The sequence below is a fragment of the Lygodium microphyllum genome, unplaced genomic scaffold, assembly GCF_053477565.2.
Source record: "Lygodium microphyllum isolate KBCC unplaced genomic scaffold, Lygodium_microphyllum_v1.1.10 scaffold_34, whole genome shotgun sequence".
In the NCBI taxonomy this organism is placed as follows: domain Eukaryota; kingdom Viridiplantae; phylum Streptophyta; class Polypodiopsida; order Schizaeales; family Lygodiaceae; genus Lygodium; species Lygodium microphyllum.
Genome location: NW_028229517.1, coordinates 659529 through 679102, shown reverse-complemented (window position 1 = coordinate 679102; position 19574 = coordinate 659529). Strand labels below are relative to the sequence as shown.

At 40.6% G+C, this 19574-nt stretch overlaps 1 pseudogene across 1 annotated transcript; it reads right to left on the bottom strand.

Annotated features, from left to right (window-relative positions):
- Positions 1 to 335: 335 nt before the first annotated feature.
- On the bottom strand, positions 336 to 19370 carry LOC148009175 (protein ENHANCER OF LHP1 1-like; annotated as a pseudogene). Its single transcript, XR_015689865.1, has 10 exons — positions 19156 to 19370; positions 17295 to 18379; positions 17011 to 17187; positions 16808 to 16891; positions 16600 to 16704; positions 14214 to 14315; positions 13588 to 13699; positions 12583 to 12621; positions 12445 to 12490; positions 336 to 693 (listed from the first exon to the last, which is right to left on the bottom strand). The product of XR_015689865.1 is annotated as a protein ENHANCER OF LHP1 1-like (transcript).
- Positions 19371 to 19574: the final 204 nt, after the last annotated feature.

Sequence of the window (19574 nt, the reverse complement as noted above, 5' to 3'; positions counted from 1 at the left end):
GTAGATAATGATGATAGGCCCTCGCTCTCTCGCTATAGGCTTGTCAGTACAAGTCTGTGTGACTGCAAATTCAAGAAAAAGAAGCCAATGACCAGTCATTGTTGCCAAACCTCCAAGAGCATATAAGAGTTGTGGTATTCTGAGATGCAGTCCATTACTCTCGATCTTTAACTTTAACTAGGCATCTTCTTCTTGATTCTTGTTTTGGAAACCAATGAGAATTGAAGCTACCTTATTTGCTTATGCTTCAAGGTGGGGGACTTGGGGCTCCTTTGAATCAATGCTAAAACATGATATGAATTGTATCACTTGGAATGATATGATGAGAGTAAGGGTTTACCTGTTAGCTCTTGGAAACTGCCTTCTCACATGTTCAATGACACATAGAGAGACTGATACAGCAACAACCTCATGCATTGCAGTTGCAAGATATTGCATGTGGCATGTTAAAATTCATGTTCTTACACATGGATATACATCAGGCTCAAAAGCTGAACTAAAGAAGCTCAAACAGTAAAGTGTTTGAAATAGTTAGTTTCAACTGAGTTCCAATCTTAAAGAAAAGCAACCACCATAAATTAGACATTTAAAGAAGAGGACTCACTTCTTGCATTCTTCTCCTTTTCTCCTCTCTTGAAAAAGTTCCTTCTGATGTTGTCACGAATCCTTAATCTCCCTCATTTGGGCTCTTATCTGGAGATGGCAACCAAAATTCACAAACACAATCTCATCTTGGGCAACATTTCTCAGACCTATCATTCCTATGATCTTTCAAGTCCTCCTAATTGTTGCAAGCAAGTAGAATATCTACGGAGAAAACATCTCAAGCATGCATAAACCCTTTACATTTCTCATGAGAGTACCCAACTGCAACAACAAAACCCAATTCGTATAGAGACATGCAGATATCACCTATTAATCCAACAACAACATAACAAATCCATTCTAACTCTCATAAATGCTCTCTCACTCACTCTTGGTCTTCTTAACAACTCCATAGGACAAAAATATCCATGATAATGTTTATAATAGAGATAAAAGATGAGTGCATTTCACAACTTGATATTATTGTTTTGAGGAGCTCCACTGATCCTTGAACCACAATCTAACACATTTTGCAGAAATGAAGAACAAAAATACAGAAACGTACCTTGCCTACCCATGCAAGTTGCCTTGCCTATTTAGGAGGTGATTGCTAATAGATTTTTATTATATGCACGCATCTTAGCACTACACTACAACTTCACAAACCAGCATTGATGGGACCTAAAATGTGCTAGCACTAGCTAAGGCACTAGCCGGACCTCATGCACTCAACAGACAACCCCACCACACCACACGGCCTCGTAGGCTAGGAGCGTCTGTCGAGGGATACACTATCCTAAACACTAATCACTGCACATTTATAGTCTGTAATCCAACGAATGTTCCCTTCCTCGTCTCCTCAGAGGGAGATTATACATATATTGGCAATAAATGCCACATATCACAGACACAAGGGCACCCCACACGTCTGATTGCCGTGGCCCTACTGCAGCTCTCCTACATCTTGGGGATTGGCCCCTCAATGTGCTGCTTCCACACATAGACACATTCGAAACAAACTCCCCTCTTAGTGCCAATATTTTTAACATTCCAGGAATGCACTGATTCTCACTTATATGTCCCCTTGAACCAACCATCTAGACCTACAGTCGGGTTGCTCACTCTCTCTATGTGGGTCAAGTCCTAAAGAAACCAAGTGCTATGCATCCAGGAGCTTGTAATTGATACTATTTAACGATGCTTGATGCAAATGTGTATATGATTAAGTACTCAAACAATTGAAAAATAGCCTCGTGCATTGTGCAAATCCATTCTTTTCATATTTCCATACACTAGCGCGTAATTGCTGCGATGAGAGAAGACACCGAGCCTTACACTCGTGCTATACTTCCCTTTATTTAACTTAACACCATACTATATGAATAATGAAACAAATACATCATATTTCATATTATATTTCGACACTCAAACTTCCCTCCTCCCCTACTGTTTAAGGTTTTGCCTCGTTGCATAGATAAAGGCGTGATTTCATGTGGCATACCCTTTGGCATCCTTTAAGTCCATTTTCACTTGGCATTTGGCCTTGGCCTCCCTGGCACTCCCATTTTCGCGTGCGGTACCCGCATTGAAGTCCGAAAAATCTTGGGCGTCCGTCTTGAAGTCTTCCATTGCCAAGCATCTCCCAAGGTCCTATTTGACACGCCAAATAATTATGAAAATTCATCAACTATCGTCAAGTGGATCTTTTAAGTCTTTTTTGGGCATTGCAGCTTAAAATTGTACTGATTGCCACCACCGCCTTCGACGAAGTCTATTTTTTCCCTAAAATTTAAAATTTTTGACTATTTTTAAGCACTTCTCGGCATCAAAAAATCATCTGTCATTGGCGTCCATGGGATAGGGCGACTCAGCCCGTCAAATCCCACGAACAAATCTACACATAAACACAACCACAAAGAGCATCAAGTTGATACAAAATAGATACACAACAAAACACATCACAACTCTCATCCTACTCCTTGTCAAAACCAAGGCATGAAATTCACGAGGAGTGGGCCTAGCATAATCTGATAGAAAGTCGAAAGCTAGTCACTAACCAACTGCTCCAATACAACCAAGCTAAAAAGATCTATCAAAGAAGTCATCCTCAGTGGTGGTCTGAACTACCTACCTAACTAAGGACAATGCAACTAGGAGCTCCTACTAGGTGAGGACTCCTATAGCCTGATCAACAAATATTATCTTTTAGCACATTGGGTATTTAGCCTCTTATTTTCCATACTCAGGCGTGTAAAAAGGAGGGAGCTGAGCATAGTGACCCAAGGAGAGCAAGGCATCGGTCTCAGGTCCTGTCTTGGTACCCAAGAACCTACCAGGCCTGTGCAAGGCAACACTTAATCCTTTTCTAACGCTCACTTTTATTTTTGCTCCAACCTTCTTTTATTCTTATTTTTCCAGTCAAAAGCCACCCCTAGGAAGACAAGGCATTGTCCCCGGGTCTGACTCGTCCCCACGAACCTACCAGGCCTTCTCAAGGAGATAAACAATAGCTCAAGTATTTTTCTTTCTTTCCATTTCTATTTTTATAAGGGTTAGAACCCCTTTTTACACACCTCCGTATATTCATATATTGTCTTTCAGATATTTAGGATTTTGTCTCTTTCCATCATTCTTTTAGTAGGCTTCTCTAACTGCCTCACAACTAACAAGAACTCCTAGAACGGCCGCCTAGCAGGTCAATAGAACAGGGTCACTAGAACTCCCATCTAAAACAGGTCTTACAATGCCTGACAATGCCTTGCAGGAGGCAATGACTACTCAGACCTCCCCCAAACATATAGAGTCTAAACCTGGGACTTCATGCCTCGATTGCCAGTCTCCACCAAACAAAAGAAAGTAACCCTTACATGCACATATATCATTAATCGCTTAAGGAAAAAGACTCGAAAAGGGGACGAAACCACCTGGAATGGCCACAAGAAGCTCCTTCGCAGCAAAGGCTCCCTCTAGCAACTTCGTTAACCTGTATGATGCAGTCACTAAAACAACAAACCATTAATTGTACCCACACCAAACAGACAAATGGCCCTCTTAGCCTAAAGAAATAGCATACTTCACTGCAAACTAGCTAGCCCTCTTGGCCTAAAGAAATCAAGCAAACCTGCCCATATAGATCCCTCCTTGGAAGAAGGCAGATATACAAACACACACTCCACTCCAAGGGGAAAGATAGGGCACTCAGCCCTAAACTAAATGCATCAAGTTATGACCCATACCTCCTATATATACAGCAAGAGGTGTACGCATAACATGTCGTCGAATCAACCTATGGGTCCAAGATAATAGTGGTAGATGGGTCTCAACTACTCGTCTCATTACCCATATCAACCATCGCCTACCATATGACGCGTGGTCTGATAACATTCCCCACAAGCGACCAGGTCCCGTCTCATTATTAATAACAACATCCGGACTAGGACCACAGTTGAAAAAGAGGTCCTCCTCATAAGCAAGATTGGCTAATGAATCCGCAAACTGATTCTAATAACATGAAATGAGCTGAAGATATATGCTCTCAAATTCATCAAGTAGGGTTATAGCAGTTTGATGATACATACAAAGGAGAGGATTCCGGACTGTATATGTCCCATTAAGTTGATTTAAGATCAGCTGCTGGGAATCCCCTTTTATTAACAACCACCTAATGCCACCTTTCTTGGCAATATTCAATTCCATAATCATGGCTTTATACTCTGCCATGTTGTTAGTGAATCCCACCCTGAGATAAGTAGCTAATTTCATTGTAACTCTACGTCGGGGATCTCAAATAACGACTCCAACACTCCCTTTTCTATGAGGCCCCCTAGACACTCCATCAGAGTATAACATGTACGTCTACAATGGGTTTACACAGTCAGCCATCAGGAACTCCTCTATTCATAAGTATGATAATCAAAATTCAATATATTTAGAGGATGAACTGACAGCTCCATCCCACCTTCTTCATTAAACTCAACAGGGATGCTCGTCAAGATTTGTAAACAATGATGGCAGAAAACTTTAATCTCCCTACAAAGGTACCATCTTCTTGCTCAACCACTTTGTATCCCTTGCTCCACCAGATAAGCCTCCCCTGATGATATATTTACTCTAGATATGGGTGCTTCAAATAAGAAATTAACTGCCCCATCGACCAGTTTAAGCTCTCCTGCTGGTCTCAAATCAACCCCAGCATGGACCTACAATGCATTTAGTGTGTTAGCATATTTAGAAATAATAAGGTTTAATCTTATTAAGATTAACATTATTCTTAAATTCCACTCCTTGTAGATCAGCTAATAAAACCGTGGAGTTATTTTTACCTATCCAAACTATCTTGTAAGGGCCATCCCATCTAGATTCCAACTTTCCTAGAAATAGCTCCCTACGCGCATAGTAATACAGAACTAATTGCCCTTTTTTAAAGGTATACTTCTTCGCCTTTAGATCATGCAACCGCTTCATCCGGCGTTTAGTTACCTCATGGTGCAACAAACTCTGCAATTTGAGCTCGTCCAAGTGGGCTATAGTCGTAAACCGCTCAAATAAGGCATCTTCATCACCCAAAGAATGATTAATTGCAAATCTTATGGTCGGCAACTCAATTTCTAAGGGCAAGACACACTCCTCCCCGTAAACTAATTTGAATGGGGTGCGGCCAGTAGCTCATTTAAACGTCATATTATATGCCCAAACTGCCACATATAATTTTGTATCCCAGTCCCGTTTCTTTTCAGAGACTATCTTGGATAGCATACCCACAAGCTGCTTATTGATACTTTCAACCTGTCCATTGGCTTGTGGATTATAGGGGGTCGTCTTGTTATGCTTAATGCTCCATCCTTCAGTCAGGCTTCTAATTACCTTATTCAAAAAATGAGTTCCACGGTCCGATACTATCTCCTTTGGGGATCAAAATGGCAGATGATCTGCTCAAGTAGGAAACTAGCAGTCTCTTTTGCATTGTCCTGCCTTGTCACCCGTGCTTCTAACCACTTTGTAAAGTAATCAGTTGCTACTATAATGTATCTTTTCTGAGTAGTAGACGACAGGGTAATAGGTCCCACAAAATCGATGCCCCACTTCTCAAATGAAAGGATAGTCATAATAGGCATAAGTGGACGCTCCTATTCTCTCGACTGTATGTATCACATCTCTTAACATAGTCAAATGAATCCTGAAAGATGAACGGCCACCAATAACCAGCTCGTAAAGCCTTATATGCCCTCAACCGCCCAGCAAAGTGCCCTCCACAAGCGGAGTCATGGCGTTCTTCCAAAATAAAGGGAACCTCGTCAGGCATCACACATCGGTGATAGATATCATCAACACCTTGCCAATATAATGTCCTTGTGATCAAGGAAAATTTCAATGCCTACTACTTAATATTCCTTTTCTCTCGGGTTTTGATAGAGTAGCTCCAGTCTCTCCCGTAGAAAGATAGTGCGTTATAGTAGCATACCAGGAGGGAATAGATGCCGTATCAATCTTAAACAATGTTTCCATGTCACTTCCTTCAGCCACGACCTCTTTTGGCTCTCCAAAATCCATAAGACACTCGACAATGCCTTGAAGCTTCGGCAACTTGCTTTTAATCTCGTAATCAAACTCCTGCAAAGTTATTAACCACTTTGCTTAATGATTAGGCAGCTGTACCTTATTCAACAACAATCGAAGCCCTTCCGCCTTCGTATAAAAAACCACCCTCTCATAAAGAATGTAGTGCTTGAACTTCTTGGTCGCAAATACCATCGGAAGGCACAAATTCTCCATATAGGTGTAGTTAATTTCCTATATACCCAAATTTCGACTAGCAAAATCTATCGGATGGTACCACTTTTCCTCCCAATTTTGGGCCAAACAGCAGCTGATACTATACATAGTTGCTGTTAAAAATATATAGAACATTTCACCCCTTTTTGGTGCTTTTAAATAGGTGCTTTGGCAAGCTCCTCCTTTACATCATCAAAAGATACTTTGCAAGCATCACTCCATGAAAACTGACAATTAAAGGACAATAGGTTTGTCAATGGCAACGTTCTTTCTGCCAATGCATTGATTAACCTTCGATAATACCCTACCGATGACAGAAAGCTATGCACTTCCTTTGGAGGTGGACTCATGGCGACTATGACCTTGATCTTTTCATGATCAGCCGCAATCCCTACGAAACTGACCACATGGCCTAACAAGAGCCCATAAGGGACTCCAAAGACGCACTTCCATGGGTTGAGAGCTATGCAGAATTGTCTGCAACACTCGAAACACTTTCGTAAGATAATTAATTGTCTATCCCTTACGGTGGCTGCTCCTAGATCGTCAGTGAATACCTTCAATTTCTCGAGGAAAATGTCACCAAAGGTCTTGTCAGTTGTTCTCTGCCATGAACCTGGTGCATTACATAACCCAAATGCCATCATATGGTACGCAAAGATACCAAAGATATTAATAAACGTCATTTTTAGCTTGTCTTGCTCAGCAATCGCCATTTGGTTATACGCTGCAAAGCATTCCATAAACGAATAGATTTTCCTACCCGCTTTTCACAACTTCTGTAGTTCCTCGAACAACCTGTCCCTTAATTCAAAAGGCATATGCCTTACTTTCGGACGTACAAGGCGGGTACCTTCCTTTACAGGAATAGTATGCACAGCTAGACTGGGAGGAATACCCCTAAGTTTGTCATAGCTCCAAGCAAAGATGTCACAAAACTCCTGAATCAGGGACACATAGTCCTCTCTCTCTTCCGAACTCAGCATAGAACCCAATTTGATTGCCCATGAATCATTAGGCGTACCCAGGTCTAGTTCAATAACATCCGCATCTCTTGTTCGATCATGAGGCTCTATCGGCTCATTCAAGGTTATTTGATAAATATCCTCTATAGTGGACCCTTCCTTAGATCCATCGCTTGATGACGTCTCACTATTAGATGGATCATCTATTGTTTCTAGTTCAGTGGAGGATAAAAGAACTCTCTCACTCTAAGGAGACTCAAGGTAAGAATCCACTATTACACGATGGGCACCTCGACCTAGAATCACTCAACCAATGGGTATATCGACTTGATAGTCTATTCGTAAAATCTAGGGCCTTCCTAGCAAAACTCGATAGCTAGGATGTCTTGCAAACCTTATCACCCTAAATTCTAGATAGCATTCTACGCTTGCAATAGTAATGTGAACTTTAGTGATGCAACCTTCCAGTTGTCTTAGACTATCATCCACCATCCTAAGAAGTGTGGAGCTGTCTTTTTGAATTTCGAGACCTAGTCGCTCCATCAAGTCTAAACTTATGATATTGACGGAGGATCCAATGTCCACGATAGTGTGCTCCACTAATATTCCATCCACATATGTTGGAACCCTAAGGCAATGCTTTTTAGCATGATCGAACCAATCTTCTCCCACTCTAGCTATGCCCAAAGGTTCTACTATATACCCGATACACAGGATTTTCTTGCATTCCTTACATACTCCTGGAGAAAGTTTAATCAATTTGCAGGAGATTCACATCTGGTTTGACTTCACAAAGAGAACTTGCTAGGTCAAAGTCATGGTAATTAGCCAAAGTTCTCTTCTCGCACCAAACCATTCTTTCCTTTGGTCGTTGGACCGCCAGCTGCTTTAGTGCCTCTTTTTTTATTTTTGTCTTCTTTCTTGGCACCTCTCTATCCTTCTCGGGATCCACTTTACCGTCAACAGGCCTTAGAGGTCCACCTTCCATATCCGGATTCAGGACTTGCTTTTCCCTAGCATCCTGCTTAGGTTTTCCCTCGAAAAATTTTACAGTTCCTTTATCACCCTCTTTAATCTTTTTCCCTCTTGTTACGGCTCGTAGATTAGAAGTTTCAGCATCATTGACACATACAACCTCAATAAGGCTGACTCCACTGCCATAAGGCAACTCCTCTACAACAGCCTTTCCTCGTTGCAGTATTTGTCTTGGTCCCTCATCTTGTTGGAGATTATTCCCTTATGCGCGATGATTAACTAGACCAAGTTGTTTACTTCCTTGTTGGAGAGAACTGATCTTACTCCAATAGGTAGCAGCTAAGTGGCCAGACTTTCCACAAATATCACATTTGACATTCGAGCAATTCCTAGGGAAATGTTGGCCACCACACCACTTACAACTGAATCTTGAGGGGCCACCCTCTTCAGGGCGTCAACTCCCTATCAAATTCTATTTATTCTTAAGGAAATTGACATCCACAACTATTTGTCAATACTGTTCAAAGATCATATCGGTAAGTGCTTCATCATGTCCTTAACTTCACCAAGGACATTAGAGACACTCGACTCGTAGCTGCGATCGTCAATTTGTCATCCCATGGGCCACCACTTGATTAGGGATTGGCCATTGACCTACTAGGACAACATTAGGATTCATTGTTTGGCCCCCACTATTTAGTGAGGCCGCCTGACTAGCCATGGGCATAGTCATGCTAGGAGGAGCTAGTAACATAGGCAAATTCGGCATGATCCCTCCCCTCCCATTCACGTTTGATATGGGATCCCCTTGACTTCCATTGGTCAAGGCCAAGTTATTACCATTCCAATTTATCCTTGCTGCATAAGCCGCTTGAAAGCATGACTCTACTCCTGCTTGGGTAATGGCAGTGTCAATGTCGACCAAAGCAACACTACTCAGCTACACTTGGATATTAAAATCCAATCCATGTAGAAAATATTCTAACTAGGCAGCCGCTAGAATGGGGATATAAGTATTTAGTTTACAAAGAACTTGCTTTAATTTCTTGGCATAGGCTTGGACATTCTCATTTGGCTCTTGGCGTGTTACATTCAAGAAATGCAACCAATATTTTCCACCCTTCTTAGGGAAAACTCTCTACGGAAAGCCGTAAAGAATTGGGCACTGCTAGTTATGGTTCCAGCTTACCGTGGTACCATACTGCCGCTCTTCATTTTAACGTCATGTTGAAGAACATCATTAGGTGTCCTTCGTCTTGGATTCAATAATTGAACATGAGTGTTTGAAACTCCTTAATATGGAGTTCTCTATCTTCTTCTGCTAACCCATGGAAAATGGGCAACGATGCTCCTAATGCCGGCAAATCCGGTGTGCCTGCTAGAATTGCAATAGGTTGTGCCATGGCTACAACCAGATTGACAACAAGAGTTTGTGTAGGTAAAACTCAGGGGGTTCACCATATATATCCTCTATATAACGTGCGTTCATGGCCTATTTATAAATATCCTAATCTGTGAACTTTTCTTGAATAAAACACAACCCTTTTCTATTCAATCTATAAGTAACCCTTTATATGACACCCTTTTGTATGTTAAAAAATGTATATAACTGGTGTTTTAAAAACCCCTTCTTTTGAACTCACATTATATATACATATATTCATGAGTGACCTCCCCCAAGAGGTAAAACTACACCTCCACTTGTGGGTTGATTAACTGGAACTAGGGAAATACTAAGACTTCTACTTGCCCTCGAAGAGCTACTCGTAACACTTAGGTTATTAGAACCACTGCCACTTATGCACAATGGGCTGCTCCTTTGAGAAGAATAACGACTTACGATCTCCAACCGCTGTCTAGCCCTCTCAGCACGTTCTGCTTTTTGTATTTTGGCTTGACGGTCCTTGTCAGAGGACATAAACCAACTATTTGGTTCTAGAAACCCTAGATTCGAGAACCACCACTTGTTGGCAGCTCTCGGTAGACACACCACTGATGGGACCTAAAATGGGTTGGCACTGGCTAAGGCACTATCCGGACCTCATGCACTCAACAAACAACCCCACCACACCACACAGCCTCGCAGGCCAAGAGCGTCTGTCGAGGGATACACTATCCTAAACACTAATCACTACCCATTTATAGTCTATAATCCAATGAATGTTCCCTTCCCCCTCTCCTCAGAGGGAGATTATACATATATTGGCAATAAATGCCACATATCACAGACACAAGGGCACCCCACACGGCTGATTGCCGTGGCCCTACTACAGCTCTCCTACATCTTGGGGATTGGCCCCTCGATGTGTTGCTTCCACACATAGACACACTCAAAAAAACTCCCCTCTTAGTGCCAATATTTTTAACGTTCCAGGAATGCATTGATTCTCACTTATCTATCCCCTTGGACCCACCGTCTATACCTACAGCCGGGTTGCTCACTCTCTCTACATGGGTCAAGTCCTAAAGAAACCAAGTGCTATGCATCCAGGAGCTTGTAATTGACACCATTTAACGATGCTTGATGCAAATGTGTATATAATTAAGTGCTCAAACTATTGAAAAATAGCCTCGTGCATTGTGCAAATCCATTCTTTTCATGTTTCCATACACTAGCGCGTAATTGCTGCGATGAGAAAAGACACCGAGTCTTACACTCGTGCTATACTTCCCTTATTTACCTTAACGCCATCCTATATGAATAATTCAGTAAATACATCAGATTTCATATTATATTTCAGCACTCAAACTTCCCTCCTCCCTTGCCGTTTAAGGTTTTGCCTCGTTGTATAGGTAAAGGGGTGATTTCATGTGTATTTCACACGAAATAAACAGTAAATACTCAGAAAAACATATAAATAGGGATAACCTAAGGTAAGCCCTCATGCTTTATCCTCATTATACACTCACAGACACATCCATAATTTTCCATAATTTTTCTCGCATGTTTCTTATTTTTTCCATTTTTCCTTATTTATTATCAATAAAACTATAAGAAAATTAGCATTATTTCAGAGCTGTGGCTCTTGAGTCCTTAAACAGCAAACCTGTAGATTTTATTGGTGTTTTGTTTCATGCTTTTTCCATTTTAAGCCCGAAAACCCCACTTTTACTCTAAAAACCATGCTTTTCGGGTTTTTTCCATTTATTTTCCACACTTTTAAGCATATATTTTTTGAGTTGTTTTCTTATGAAATACTAAAACCAGCAGCAAACAACATGTCCATAAATTTCCAGCCCATATGAACATTGCTAACCTCATCAAATGCGAAAAAAGAGTCATTTTCTTTGTAAAAATGTCAAAATGTCATTACCGTGTATTTTTTATTATTTCGGGTTTTGAAACTTGTTGCAGGTCTGCAAACTAGGCCCTGTTTAATGCTCAACCCGCCTCCACACTGCCATATTTAGCCTACCTTCGGTTGGAAGCAATCCGGTACCGCGCCGGACGAGCATTCACCAACCGGACTTCATTCTTCTTCACACACAGGAACTGCCCCTTGCAGGAGAGAGAGGGAGGAGAGAGACATACTAAAATATGATCTCCACAATTGGTCTGGAGTGATGGAGAGAAAAGATCAAGGGTATCTCAGGCATGTAATCAGTTGGAGGGCCTGTTTATAACCTCCATAGCCCCTCTCAATCATTGGGAAGAAGATGGTGCCTTCTCCTTGCTCAAGCCTGAAAAAATGGTCCCCCCCCCCCCTCATTATTTTTTTTAGGGGCCCCCAAAAGGCATACCCTTTGGTATCCTTTAAGTCCATTTTCACTTGACATTTGGCCTTGGTCTCCATGGCACTCCCATTTCCACGTCCGGTACCCGAATTGAAGTCCAAAAAATCCTAGGTGTCCATCTTGAAGTCCTCCACTGCTGAGCATCTCCCAAGTTCCTGTTTGACATGCCAAATAATTATGAAAATTTATCAACTGTCGTCAAGAGGGTCTTTAAGGCCTTTTCCGGGCATTGCAGCTTAAAATTGTACTGATTGCCACCGCCGCCTTCAACGAAGTTTATTTTTCCCCTGAAATTCAGAATTTTTGGCTATTTTTAAGTACTTCTCGGCATCAAAAATTATCTGTCAAGCATCATACAAAGATATATGATATATCCATAATTTATATTAGCTCTTAGAAGCTGCCTTCCTACCTGTTCAATGATGCATTGATAGAGGGATGGCGCAACAGCCTCAAATCTGTCACATAGCAAACAAAGCAATTATATATATCAAGTCCTATCTTTATTAATAGTTCTCATGAACAAAATGTACTAGACACATGTTCAAACCTATCGATAAGGTTGTTTTGTTTACCATTCCATGGAATTCTGCGAAAAGAAGACACAATGTTCACAGTCTGCACCTCATCATTTTCTCAGTCCACCAAAATATAAACAACAATGCAACATAATACTTTCTACCAAACTGTTTTGACTGTTGTTTTCAGGTCTGATCACACATGGACTACCCTGAAAATTTGCATTTGCTACTATCCTGATCTAAGCAAGCCTAAGCACTGGTTGTGAGAGCTGGGCAACAATTTCCAGCCACCATGTAGCCTATTCCAGTCTGCATTTTAACTACATGACCCTGTGTTTTCTGCTATACAGCTTGCATTTTGCCTAGACCTATTGCTTTGGCATCTGTTTTGCTGAAATTTTGCTTTTTTGGTAGTCAATTTCAACTATTTATGGGTAAAGTTGATCTTCCTTAATTTGCGTTTTTAGCAAGTTTGCATTTTCCAACCTAATCAGTGCACACTCTAGCAAAGAATCACACATGTTAGTTGTCATACTCTATCCAAAGTGCTATAGCGAGTGGCCATTTTCATCTACAATATCACATTTTATGGCCTCTAGGCTTGACCAGCCTACTGCCAAGTTTCTTGTGTACCATTTTGTATCCTTGTGTAAAAACTTATTCCTTTGAGCCTTAAACCATTGTGTGGTATTTCATTGTTGATACATTTGAAAAGTTCTTTCCCTTCATAGACACTAACATACTCTTTTCAGCCTGTAGTTGAGATTTAATGGTGGTATAACATTCCACTCACATGCAATGCTTTATAGGCCCTTGTTGAAGGTGAAATCCTATAGCAGGTCGAACTCACCTCAACTCAAGGTCCTTTTATACTTCAAATCCGACCCATGGGGCTTATTGCACATAAATGGATAGTTTCTATTTAATATGAGCAACTTTAGTGTCTATTGCTCTTCACAGTTGCGATAGTGTTTCACCATGAAGCTCTACCCATATAATCTAAATTAGCTTGATTGAAGAAAATCATTGCATACCTTTTCTGCCAAACCGACCACTCCTTCCAATTCTGTGCAGGTACAGTTCACCATCTGGCTCGTGGGGATATTCATATTTTACTTGTAGATCATAGTTGACCATGAGAGTGACCTGAGCTCCCCACCACAAAAAAGGCCCCACAATCAAAAACCAAACAAAGCCAAATAAAGTTACACCAAAAAAACCTGTTGGTTCATTTTCAGGAATCTTATACCTAACAGTTTACACACAACAAACAAATATGTACATAAAACCTTCTACATAATCCATCAACATGAACATAAGGATACAGAATGAATAAACCTAAGTTTCTGACCTGCTTTAGAATATCAAGCATCCTATTTTACACCAATCATATATCTGGTCTACAAGATATTATGCAAGCTTACAAGCTTACACCAGGTGCTTCTTTTTTGTTTTGATGACAAATCTTTTGGAAGCATACCTGGATTGTTTTGAAAACATAGAGAAAGAAATTGTGCTTCATAAGTAAGGCTTTCCTCCAAAAGCAAGCTTTAAGAAGCTCCCAATTATTGGGTCCGTACTTCTAAGAGGCAAGAGATGCAGGGTGGCTTCTTAATTTTTCAAATGACACAGATAACTCTTGTTGAACACGGCAACCCACATGATAAGAGTTGAAAGCATCTAAGAACTCTTTCGCAGTGATGAACCTGTAAGGCTTTGCTTTGTCAGCCCAATATTGTTCCTGATCCTTCCTGGATGTAACCTGTAAGGCGCAAAATCTGTGGTGAGTTCTTTGGGTTTGTCATCCCACACTAACGAGTACACATCAAGAGCAAAACTACAAAGAAAATGTAATCTATAAGTGAGTTATGAAGGAAAGTAACAAAGACGTTACGTCTTGTAGAAAATCAGGAGTGATTTTTCTTTCAGCACACTTGAAACCCATACTCTCAAAGAAGTTCAAAACTAAGTCTCGAGGTCCTTGGTAGAGCAAATTTTCTCTCAGCTTGCCTTCTAATACCCATCAACCTGTTTGTCAACAACCTACAAATCTTAAAAAACATTGCCTAATGGGATAACTAGTTCTCCTCCAAGTTTCAACAATTCTCAATCAGTTCAAAGGCTTTCATAGCCCGGCCTCACCCAGCACCTATGCAAGCAGAGATGTCAATGATAAAGGATAAGCATATGCAGATGAAGATGGGGCTATATCTACCATAGATGGATTTCCTAGTTCTATTTATGCAGATTTAGATTGGCTATTGAAGCCTTGGCCAAAGACATTGACCACCTATCACAAGGAAATTTAACCAAAGAATAAGACCTTCCAGAATATTCAATTCCTACTTTTGTGGAACAAGTAAATGATCAAGTCAAAGAAACACATGCATGCACAAATGAACACGAAGCCCTTGAATGCAACAAAATTCTCCAGGCACAAGAAAATGCAAACGAAGGTCTGATACATCAAGGTGAGGCCCCTACAAGTCTTTGTGCAAGAATTTGATGGTCAAGAAGCAACTAGATCCATGTTTGCTCACCTCATAGGGCCTTTTAGTGATCCAATAGGCCTCATCTTTATAGATGGCAAACAAGAAGGTGAAGTGGACCATATGCTTCATGAAAGAGCTTTTCTTGCAAGCCTTGACCCTACTGCAGTAGACACACAAGGCCCTATCATTCCCCATGATTTTGCTACTTATGTAGCCATTGGTATTCATGTCATACCAGTTCATGCAGATAATGCCCCTACTACCCGAGCCTATCTAATGCATATTGCTGCTATTATTGCAATCCTTCATGGCCCACATGCAAATGACCCTACTGCTATGCTCGGAGGCCAATAGTCAACCTATGTAGCGGATATCTATGCTCTTGATCACAAAGAATCCCTAGGCAAGGAGATCAAATTGCAGAAAAATGGATTATTACCCATATTACTCAGCTCCCATATCGTCTCTGCTACAACCACAAATTTATAGCCCTTGCAAGCCCTTGACAAAATCTATGCTTCCTTCAATAATAATGTCAAAGGACAACAATTATAGGTGCTTGCAACAGCCAATTAGGGCATAACAATTGCTATCCAACGACTATTTTTCTCCATCAAAAGAATCTCTGTGTGCTCAAGATGGAACCCAACTAATTTGTGGGATCAAAGGTCAAGCAGTTGTACAAACTCTCAACAGAATTCTTCAGCCCCTACACATTAGTGATTTCCATCCTTTCTACAAACTCCTAGTTTTAAGAGACTTGCTCAAGGATTCAACACTCCAAATTTATCAAGACAGGAGTCCCCATCTCATGATGGAAGATGACCAAAGCAACAATCAAAGCAATGATTTATTAAAAGGAACACAAATAATTATGATTAATGAAAGGTTGTGCATGATCATTTTCATAATGATGATTGCTGCATCATGATATGTTCTGATATGATCTTGTGAACAAACCTGGAGCTTCACTCAAAGAAGCAAACCATGATGAAGTAGATTTTGAGTTCTCGAAGAATGTATCTATCCAACCCTACATCCTCTTGAGGAATGACTACTTCTTTAGCAAAGGAATGACTTTGAAATTTATGACTACATAAAGAAATGCCAATGATATAAAACAGAGCTTGCTATGATGTATAAAAGAGCCATACTTCTCAGCAAAATGAGAATCAACAATAATTCTAAGGACCTCTAGTCACAATGTACCACCTATTTTTGGACCCCAAAAGTTCAACCATATCCCTATACCCTGTTGAAGTATATTCCCTGCCATAACCAAGAAGTACCAATTAGGGTGATTGGTTAAAAACAATCATATCACTCAATTATTCAAAGATTGTGCTAATTGATGCATGTCAAACTTCAGGTCATCAATATGTACATCTACTACGTATGAATTCATTATGATATCAGACGGAAGTGTCTAGAAGTGTCTGATGCATCTTGAAAAAGTAATTCAAACATTTCATACCTGACTTTATGCTTGGCCGATACACCAAGACAGCAATTATTTGCAGTATTATGACTATGCTTGACATAAGGTGCATCTACCTGTTGGCCACAAGACAAGGAAGAGCTTGCATGTAGAACAATAGTGAGAAGCTCCTTGTGACCTGCCATAGTGACCACTGGGCCCACCAAAGTCAGCAAGGAAGTCTGCAACATACAAATGACAATAAGGAATAACAATCAAGCCAAGTCACTAGTAGCTTTATTCAAGATCATATTCATACTTCAGACTTTGAAAATGAGGCAAAACCTGCAAACCACCTTCAGAAAATAGTCGGAGGTGGTTGAGACTAGTTGAGACAATTACCCATCCACATCCATGAGGTAATGCTTGCTGCAAGCCACATTGACCACTAAAGCATTACCAAGGAAACTTATCATTGCATCATTCATTTATGAGAAGTACAGTAAACATTACTGCACAAAAAGTTAATTGAAATCGAATGGGTGGACCTCACTATTGTTTGCCCAGCTACTAAAAGGCCGATAAAGTATGGTATTTGGATTGTTTTCCCCATTCCTATGAGATGAAAAAATGCAGCCACTGTCATTCATAGTAGCCATTTTGAAGTCAAAATAGTCCATCATTGAGGGCACATGAACCCCTTTCACTGTATCATGAAACTCCACCTACAAATTACCAAACAAAATCAATGGTACAGTAGAGCCTAGTTTGACTGTTGTGATCAATGATCATCATGCATCTGATTATGAGAATATTGCAAGGGAGAAAGCACCTCTATGTGTGACAGCTCTTCATTCTGACAACTGGTGATGCTGCCTATGAGATTGTAAGAAAGAAAATGGCATTTGCCCAAACTAGGCGTAGTAGAGCAGGGCTGAAAATGAGTTTGTAATCCAAGCACTAGGTGTCCACCTATAGTGGCTCCAGATGATAAGCGTATGTTTTTATTCTGGACCAAAGCCTTAGCTTTACTAAAGAATGACTGCTGGAGCCTATCATGACCTTTGCTCTTTTCCTTCTTTCTAAAATCAGGTTCTGAAGGAGAATTGGGTCCTCTTTCAAGTGAAGATCCACCTTCTTCCTCATTGTGAAGTTTCTCTCCATCCTCCCCATCATCACTAAAGTGCAGCAGTTCTTCTCTATCAATAACTGAAGGCAAACTAGCATCATTGCCTGGTAGGGTCATGTGAGATAGAACAACGGGTTCCCAAGCACCACAATTTGCCATCCAAGTCACCAATGGCTAAAGCATTTCCTTTCTGTCTCCACGCCAAGCTACAAATTCAAGATTCAAACTTCTGGCAGTCTTATGTATTGCCTGTTATCCACATCCCAAATGATGACCTGATTATCACCTGTTGCGGTTGCAAGGTATTTGCCATTTGGTCACCAGGCTAATGAGCCAACTGAAGTTGAATTGCCCACCTTTGAGGCTGAAGACCTTTTCACCTGTATCCTGATCATACATAATCACATCCACACCATTTTTTCTGCCAGGAACTGCCAAGACATCTCCCTTTGGATGCCAAGCAATTTCATTCCTCCCAGAATTGTTCAGATCTGTCTTGAGTGTAGCAAGGTAAAGTGTGTGGATTTGCTTTCCAGATGAGAGGCACCAGCACATGATAGTGCCATCACTACCAGCTGATGCCAAAAACTCATTGTTGGGGTCAAATGCAAGGCTAATGATAGGTGCATTTTGGCCTTTAAGGACTCGCACAATAGAGCTATCAATGGTACTCATGATCTTGATGTCATCATCCTCTCCTCCTGCTGCAAGCAAAGAGCCTGTGGAACTGAAGGCAACGGCATGGATGGGAAAAGTAAAGCGAGTCATAGTGCTTTGGAACTCTCCATCTGAGAAAAGCAAAGAGAAAGGCTATGAGAAACACTCTTTTTGCAACTCAATCTCTACAATGGACAAGGGCCATCCTGAGGCAAACAAACTGTTTAACATAATAAAAATTCATGTGATCTTGTGTCTAAGGCTCTAAGCCATGAACTCATGCCATGGTAAAATTCATGCAATCCTATATCAGTTTGAAGGCATGAAGAGACAAATGAATGAAATTGTGATTGCTAGAGAAAATCTCATGCTATGTAGTGTCTTTGAAGAAATCTATATGCTGTAAATAGAAATCTTCACAGAGAGAAGCATTTAGTTCCACAAAACAAGAACTTGAATGAAATGTTGCAATGTCTGATAGCATTTAGAGAGTAAAGAGTGAGGCTGCGACTGTGAGAAACATTTGGTGCAACATTGTGTCCACAAAATAAATTTGCATAGATTTGTAGAAAACATACATTTTGTGAGTGAAATGTTGTAATGCCTGAAAGCATTTATCTCGTAAAGCATTATGTCCATAAAAAAAATTGCATATACTTCCAGAAAACTGACATTTTATGAATCAAATGTTGCTATGCCTAAAAGCACTTAGAGAGTAAAGAGCAAAATAGTCACGGTTGGTAAACATCTAATGCAGCATAATGATCTACATGTGTTTCCACAAAATGAAGTTTTTTGAAGGAAATATACTAAATGAGCATAGTTCTTCTGAATTGCCATTAGAGATTCATCAGAAAAACTGTAGGGCAATGATGGAAAAAAAACTTGGATAGGAGAAGAGCTTGACTGAGTGATGCATGGGTTGCCGTCACCCCTGTCGCCTAGTTTTCCTTCCACCTCCAGCGTTATGACGGCCTTATTGCCCACCCCTGCCGCTCCTCTTCCCACTCTGTCATAGCCATTTCCTTTCGAGCTCTTTGCCATAGTTGGTCTCTACGTCCCTCGCCCTCTCTCTCTCTCTCTCTGCTCACGTTAAGAATCGGCCGCCCCACCATCTTTTCTCCAAACCCTCCAGTGCCCAAAATTTAATTCCGGTTCAATTGAATAAAGCTACTAAGTAGGGTACGATTTAAATCCCAAGGTGTACAAATTAGCTTTAGGTATTATTAGATAAAAAAATATATGATGATATAACTATTAGATATAGTAATGCATATCTACAAGATAGAATATAATATATTTATGCTTTGTATATATTGATATAAC